The sequence below is a fragment of the Megalobrama amblycephala genome, linkage group LG7, assembly GCF_018812025.1.
Source record: "Megalobrama amblycephala isolate DHTTF-2021 linkage group LG7, ASM1881202v1, whole genome shotgun sequence".
NCBI lineage: Eukaryota > Metazoa > Chordata > Actinopteri > Cypriniformes > Xenocyprididae > Megalobrama > Megalobrama amblycephala.
Genome location: NC_063050.1, coordinates 6,735,371 through 6,743,803, shown reverse-complemented (window position 1 = coordinate 6,743,803; position 8,433 = coordinate 6,735,371).

The window sequence follows — 8,433 nt, the reverse complement described above, 5'->3', positions numbered from 1 at the left end:
GGTCCAATTATGCTCCTTCCTGCAAAAAACACTATCTATGAAAAATTTCAGTCAGGATTCAGATCTCACCATAGCACAGAAACTGCGCTCGTTAAAATTACAAACGACTTACTTCTAGCTTCTGACCAAGGCTGTGCCTCAATACTAGTGTTACTTGATCTCAGTGCTGCGTTCGACACTATAGATCATAAAATACTCCTAGATCGACTACAAAATTACACTGGTATTCAGGGACAGGCATTACGGTGGTTTAGGTCGTACCTATCAGACAGACACAATTTTGTTTATATAAATGGGGAAAAATCTAAGATCAAGATAGTAAACTATGGAGTGCCGCAAGGATCTGTGTTAGGCCCTCTGCTATTTTCAATATACATGCTGCCACTCGGCAATATTATAAGAAAACATGGAATTAGTTTCCACTGCTATGCCGATGATACTCAGTTATATATTTCAACACAACCAGATGAAATCTCTAAATTATCCAATCTGACAGAATGTATTAAAGAAGTAAAACATTGGATGACTAGTAATTTTCTTCTATTAAATTCAGATAAGACTGAAGTATTACTTATTGGACCAAAAACCTGTACACAGAATCTCTCAGACTACAATCTGCATTTAGAAGGATGTGCTGTTACTCCATCATCGACAGTTAAAGACCTGGGTGTTATATTAGACAGCAACTTGTCCTTTGAAAATCATATTTCATATGTTACAAAAACAACCTTCTTCCACCTCAGAAACATTGCTAAGATACGGAATATGTTATCTATTTCTGATGCAGAAAAGTTAGTTCATGCTTTCATGACGTCTCGACTAGATTACTGTAATGCATTATTAGCTGGTTGTCCTGCTTCCTCAATAAATAAGCTACAATTAGTACAAAATGCAGCTGCTAGAGTTCTTACCAGGTCAAGAAAATATGATCATATAACACCAATCTTATCATCTCTACACTGGTTACCTATTAAGTTCCGTATCGATTATAAAGTATTGCTAATGACCTATAAGGCTCTAAATGGTTTAGCTCCTGTGTACTTAACCGATCTTCTATCGCCCTACAATCCTTCATGCTCTTTAAGATCACAAAACTCTGGACTTCTGGTTGTACCTAGGATATCTAAGTCCACTAAAGGAGGGAGAGCATTTTCACATTTGGCTCCGAAACTCTGGAATAGCCTTCCTGATAATGTTAGGGGCTCAGACTCGCTCACCCAGTTTAAATCTAGATTAAAGACGCATCTCTTTAGCCAAGCATTCACATAATGCATCTCATATCAGATCAATTGCACATGACTATCTTTGCTTAATGTTATGAACAGCAGCTACGCTAATTATTCTCCATTTGCTTTTCTGTTTTACCTCGGGACACCCGCCCTGAGGTGACTAGAGAGGACTTCAGCTTCAGTTTTGATCCAGCCTCTTAAGAAGACCTCAGATGACCAACACCTATGAAGAGACGGCGCCAACTCCTGCGAGGACTTCAGAAGACGCAATCATCTGGATCAACATGCACATTGCACAATTTCTACATCCTAATTATTGTTAATATGTAATTCATTTTTCCAAGAACTCATTGCTTCTACGTTCAGTTAAACTGCTAACAGAGATTGTAAATTAATTGCCTAAATTATTACATTATTTGCTAACTGCATTCTTTAAATTGTAATGTTGACATGCATTCTCTGTAAAGCTGCTTTGAAATGATATGTATCGTGAAAAGCGCTATACAAATAAAATGTGAATTGAATTGAATACTCTGCCATACTGTACTCTCTCTTTAGAGCCGAATAGCATTGCATTTTACTGTTGTTGTGTTTGGGTTTGCCAATGAGTGATGTAATTCTGTTTGATTTGTGCAGTAATCTGATTGATTCTGATGTTGTGGTTCAGAGCATCAGTAGATGTTTGTGAAACATCAGAACTGAAGCTTGGATCAGCTGAGGGAAGGGTTGCTTTCTTTGTTCATCTCTTGGTATTGCAGGGCTTTATAATGATATGTTTGGGGGTCACTTAGTTTCAGATGTTTCCAGAATTTAATTGCCATTTTTTGTATCTTAATGATTAGAGGGTATTTGCCTAATTCTGCTCTGCATGCATTATTTGTTGTATGCCGGTGCACATGTAATATGGTTTTACAGAGTTCTGCATGCAGAGTCTCAATTGGATGTTTTTCCCATTTGGTGAGATCTTGATTTGAATTTGTCAGTGGACCCCATACCTCACTGCCATAAAGTGCAATGGGCTCAATTACTGATTCTAATATTTTCAGCCAAATTCTAATAGGGATTTGTATAGGACATTGCCGTTTTATGGTGTAGAAGGCCCTGCGTGCTTTGTCTCGCAGTTCTGTCACAGCATTATTAAAGTTTCCTGTGGATGTGATTTTCAAACCCAGGTAGTTGTAGTGTGATGTGTGTGTTATCTGGTTAGTGCCTAATGTAAATGTGTGTTGTGTTCCCTGGGATCTGGATCTTTTCTGAAACACCATAATTTTGGGTCTGGCAGTATTGCTGTAGCAGGTCCAGGTTCTGCTGTAAGCTGTGTTGAGTGGGAGACAGCAGAACCAGATCATCTGCATACAGCAGGCATCTGATCTGTGAGTTGTGTAGGGTGAGGCCAGGGGCTGCAGATCGCTCCAGACTGCCTGCCAGTTCATTGATGTAGATGTTAAATAATGTTGGGCTTAAGCAGCAGCCCTGTCTCACTCCACGCTCCTGGGAAAGATACCTTGTACGTTTAGTGCTGATTTTTACGCCACATTTACTTTGAGTGTACATTGATTTGATAAGGTCATAGGTTTTACCTCCTATGCCACTTTCAATAATTTTGTAAAATAGTCCTTGGTGCCAAATTGAGTCAAAAGCTTGTTTGAAGTCGATAAAGCATGCATATATTTTACCTTTATCTTGGTTAACATGTTTTTCAATTAGAGTATGTAACGTATAGATGTGATCAGTTGTACGGTAATTTGGTAAAAATCCGATTTGACTTCCGCTCAGTACATTGTGTGTGATGATGAAGTCTAATAGTCGAGCATTTATTATGCTACACAATAACTTTCCCAGGTTGCTGCTTACACAGATGCCTCTGTAGTTGTTAGGATCAAATTTATCTCCATTTTTAAAGATTGGTGTTATCAAACCTTGATTCCAGATGTCAGGGAAGTAACCTACACTCAGAACCACATTGAATAGTTTTAGAATGGTCAATTGGAATTTACTGCTTGTGTGATTTATCATTTCATTTAATATCCCATCAGGTCCAGATGCTTTTTTGTGTTGGAGTTTTTTAATTTTTTCTTTAAGTTCTTTATCAGTTATTGGGAAATCTAATGGGTTTTGGTTATTTTTGATTGTTAATTCTAGTTTTTTCAATTGGTTGATTGTTTGAATTTGCTCACAGTTTGTGTTTGTTTGTACTTTATTAAACAATGTTTGGAAATGACTTTCCCATATTTCTCCTTTTTGGATTGCCAATTCTTCATGATCAGTTTTTTTCAGATTGTTCCAATTTTCCCAAAACTGGTTTGTGTTCACAGACTTCTCGATTATTGTCAGTTGTTTTTGGGTGTATTGTGCTTTTTTGGTTCTGAGTGTATGTTTGTATTGTTTTAGTGTGTCACTGTAAAGAAGGTGGATTTCTACATTATTTGGATCTTTGTGTTTCTGATTTGACAATGTTCTCAGTTTTTTGCGAATAGTTTGGCAGTCCTGATCAAACCAATTTTTGTTGTTTTTGGATATTTGATTTTTTCCATTTTTTGTTTTCAATTTGGATTGTTTTGTGGATTTTTCAAATATGTAATTTATGTCTCTGACAGCAAGATTGACACAGAGTTTCTCTCTCTCTCTCTCTCTCTCTCTCTCTCTCTGCATGCGGGGAGTTTTTGGGGTGAGGGTGCTCACGGAGAGGTGTTGGGAAGTCTGATTTTTCTCTTTCTTATTTAATTTGAATTAAGGAAAAAAAGTGAAATTGAGACATATTTTTGTAAAGCTGATTTGTGACATTAACATCACGTTTTGGTGGTGTTCGCTGAAATGTCGGGATGGCGTCCCTTGTGACGGGGGGAGAGCCACCTGTTTCACGGCGTCATGGAGTCCGCTGTGTACCTGCTCAGGGTGTGTCAGTGGAGGAAGTGCTGCTGGCGGTCGGAGAAGAGGTTGGATACGACAACATTTCTTAGGCCTCCAGGATGAACAAAGCGGTAGAGATTTTTGTTAAAGAGGAGAGACTAGTGAGCCGCTTAGTTAGCAACGGAATTGTGGTAAGTGGCGATTTTGTTGTTGTTTCACCACTTGTTACACCTACGACAAAAGTTTTTATATCGAATGTACCCCCATTTATTGGGAATGAGGACATTGAGCGTGCATTAGCTCAGTATGGTAAATGTGCTAGTGCGATTAAAATGATCCCGTTGGGATGTAAACATGAAGCACTGAAACGTGTTGTCTTTTCGGAGACAGGTATTTATGTTTCTGAATGTACCGGAATTGGATGTGTCTTTCAAAGTGGTACATGAAGGAAAGTCGTACATGATTTATGTTAACACGGGTAGTTTGAAGTGTTTTGAGTGTGGGGATATTGGGCATAAAAAGTTGGAATGCCCACACAGAGCACAGGCGAATGAGGAGGCCGCAGGGCCTAGTGGCATAACGTTACCTGTTGTTAAGGTAAATAGTACAACTTTTCAGTCTCAAGAGGAGAGTATTGCTCAGAATGATGAATCATGTGACAGTGTTGAACTAAGACAAAATAAGGAAGATAAAGTGGTGAATGTGGCAGAGGAACGTGAGGTCTTGGAACACAGTGCAGGAATAGTGGTAAAGAAAGTAAGTGAAAGTGCTGATTGTGAAGTGATTAGTAGGCCTATTGAAAATAAAGAAAGCTCAAATGATGTTGAAAACCGTGAGGAAGACAATACATTGTCTGAGTTATCTGACATTTCTGAGTTTGGGTCACAGAATATAGATGAAACCTACTCTGTGCAAGAGATTAATGAGTTTTTGGATTTGACGTTTGGAAAAACTGTTAAGGTGAGAGGTTTATTCCCGGATATAGACAAGTTTATATGGTCAGTGGTGTCAATGCAGAAAGTTGTTAGCTTTGAAGCCCTGTGTAAAAAGAAGAGGTTCAGGTTGAAGAAGATTATAGCTAAATTACGGAGAGAAAAAAAGAGCTTTACAAAAATAGAACGCTCAAATGCACAGGGTGAATTTCATACTTTATTTCATGTATCTGTTTACATTATTTTTTCTCTTTTTCCATCTTTCTATGGAACTTCTAAAATAGGTTCCTTAAATATAAATGGGGGCAGAGATAGGAATAAATTAGCTATGATTTCAGAGTTTGTTAAGCAAGTAGATATTGTTTTTTTGCAAGAAACGCACACAAGTAATGATAATGAGACTCAGTGGGGTATGTGGTGGAAAGGGAAATATGCTCTTAGCCATGGAACAAATACAAGTGCTGGAGTAGCTATTCTTTTTTCCAAAAAATTGAATGTAAATATTTTATCAGTAGATGAAATTGTTAAAGGAAGAGCACTTTTAAGTAAAGTAGAGATTGAAGGAATAACATTTGTCTTAATTAATGTCTAATGGACTTGAGCGAGTGGTTTTTTTATGGAATTGAGATCAGTTATTCAGAAATTTGATGATACTGTGTGCATGATAATTGGGGGTGATTGGAACTGCACAACAAATTTCAAAATGAATTGAAATGAAATTAAAAATTATAAATGAATTTGATTTAATAGATTTATGGAGAAGTAGGAATATAGGAGTTAGACAATATACTTGGTTGAAGGTATCTAGTAATCAAGTTAGTGGTGCTCGGTTAGATAGATTTTATTTGGGGAAAATTTGGAATAATAAGGTAATGAATGTATCTATTTTGCCAAATGGTTTTTCAGATCATCATATGATTATTTTTGATTTTAATTTAAAAAAAAGTGGTTAAACCTTGTTATTTTTGGCATTTTAATGTCAAATTGTTACAAGACATCAGGTTTTGTGAAAAGTTTCAGTTTTTTTGGGATGACTGGAAACTTAAGAAAGACACTTTTGAAAATCTTAGTTTATGGTGGGATGTAGGTAAAGCTAACATTAGAATTTTCTGTCAAAACTATACTTCACATACCACTGCATTAATGAAAACAACAGTTAAAAGTTTACAAAGAGACATTGCGTCCTTGGGGAAAGACATTTTAATTAATAATGGAACTGTGAATAATGAAAGATTAAATAAGAAAAAAGAAGAACTTGGAGTTTTTTTGCAAGAAAAAGTAAAAGGGGCACTTATAAGATCAAGAATTTGTCCGAGTTGTTGCTCGGATTACAAAATATTTTCAAAGGTGCTAGCAAACAGACTTAAGAAATATCTACATGTATTAGTTCATAGAGACCAGTCCTATTGTATACCTGATAGATCAATTATGGAAAAATTTTTTTTATTGCGTGATGTGATTGATTTTAATCAAAGTAATCGTTTTGAATTAGGAATTCTTTCGCTTGATCAAGAGAAAGCTTTTGATCAAGTTGATCATAAGTATCTTTTCACTGTTTTCAAAGAATTTGGTTTTGGTGATAATTTTATATCTTATATAAAGTTGTTGTATTCTGATGCTTTTGTAATGGTCAAAGCTGGAGGTGGATTGAGTGCACCTATAAGGATGTCCAGGGGTATAAGACAAGGCTGTCCACTTTCTGGACAGTTATATAGTCTGGAAATTGAACCATTTTTGTGTCCGCTAAGAAAAGAACTAACTGGAATTTTAATTCCTGATTTAAAGAGTGCATTTAAAGTATCCTCATCAGCGTACGCTGATGATGTCACCGTGTTTATAAAAAGTCAAGATGATGTGAAGGTTTTAACAAAAATTATTGGAAAATATGAAAAAGCATCCTCAGCCAGAGTGAATTGGGGAAAAAGTGAGGGATATATTATTGGTAAATGGGAAGAAGTAGGACCCCCAAAACTACCATGTGGTCTACATTGGGGTAGAGAGGGGATAAAAGCATTGGGTGTGTTTTTGGGAAATTAGCAATTTCAGAGGAGGAACTGGGAGGGATTGCTGGAGAAGGTGTCAGCCCGATTGTCTAAATGGAAGTGGCCATTACCACAATTGTCATACAGAGGGCGAGTCTTGGTCATTAACAACTTGGTTGCTTCAACATTGTGGTATAAAATGACAGTTATGGAGCCTCCAGTTGAGTTGGTTTGTAAAATACAAAGGATCATCGTAAATTTTTTTTGGAGTGGGGCACACTGGATCCATGCTGCAGCACTTTATTTACCTGTCCATGAAGGAGGTCAAGGGCTGGTGGATGTGAGAAGTCGGTTGATGGCTTACAGGATACAAACAGCACAAAGACTTTTATATCAAAAAGACATAGCTTGGGCCCATACTGCAAGATTTATTTTGAAGAACGCAGGTGGGCTCGGGTTGGATAAACATTTGTTTATAATGGACTTGGGGAAGGTGAGCCTGTCAGAGATCACTCCCTTTTATAAGTCAATGCTTCGGGCCTGGAAAACAGTTTTTAAAGTGGACCGAAGTAGTGAAGATACAGGACAATGGACTATGGAAGAACCTTTATTTTTTAATCCGATGATCCAAACAAGGCTTTTGTCGGCAGTAAGTGTATCTTCAGTTTTGAAGCATCATGGTATTGTGAAAATGAGACACCTTTTGAATGATGATGGATGGAAGCCGGTTGAAATCCTTAAGGAAATGACAGGATTGAAATCTGAACGTCTTGTTTCTAAACTGATAGAGGAGATCTGGAATGTTTTACCAAGTGTGAACAGAGCGTACATTGAAAGGAGTTGGTCAATGGACTTAAGAGATACAGAAGAGGAATTTCCAAAAATCAGAGTATCTCCAGTGGTACTTGAAGAGGGAATGGAAGAAAATACGGACTCAATTCTGTCTTTTGACACACCTCAGCTGGACTGTTTTGAATCAATATCAAAGAAAGCAATTTACTATTCTTCAGTAAAAGTGACACATCAAGTTTCTCTTAAGAGAATAAAGGTTTCAAAGTGGCCAGGTTTGTTGGGACCAGACTTCCTTGTGAGAGACAGGTGGAGAGCCCTGTAAGAAGAGGACAGCAGATCTGCAGTGGAGGCTTATTCACGGGGCGATAGCTACAGACAGACATGTGGCGCATCTGAATCCAGCAGTGGGTAGTGAATGTAGATTCTGTGGGGAACAAGAAGACTTAGAACATTTATTTTTAAACTGTGGAAGACTACAAGAGTTTTTTATTTTTCTTAAGGATTTGTTTAAAGAATTTGGTGAAGATTTTTCTGATAGGATATTTATTGGGGGTGTTAAGTATCAGAGGTGTCAAGTAACGAAGTACAAATACTTCGTTACCTTACTTAAGTAGAAATTTCGGGTATCTATACTTTACTGGAGTAATT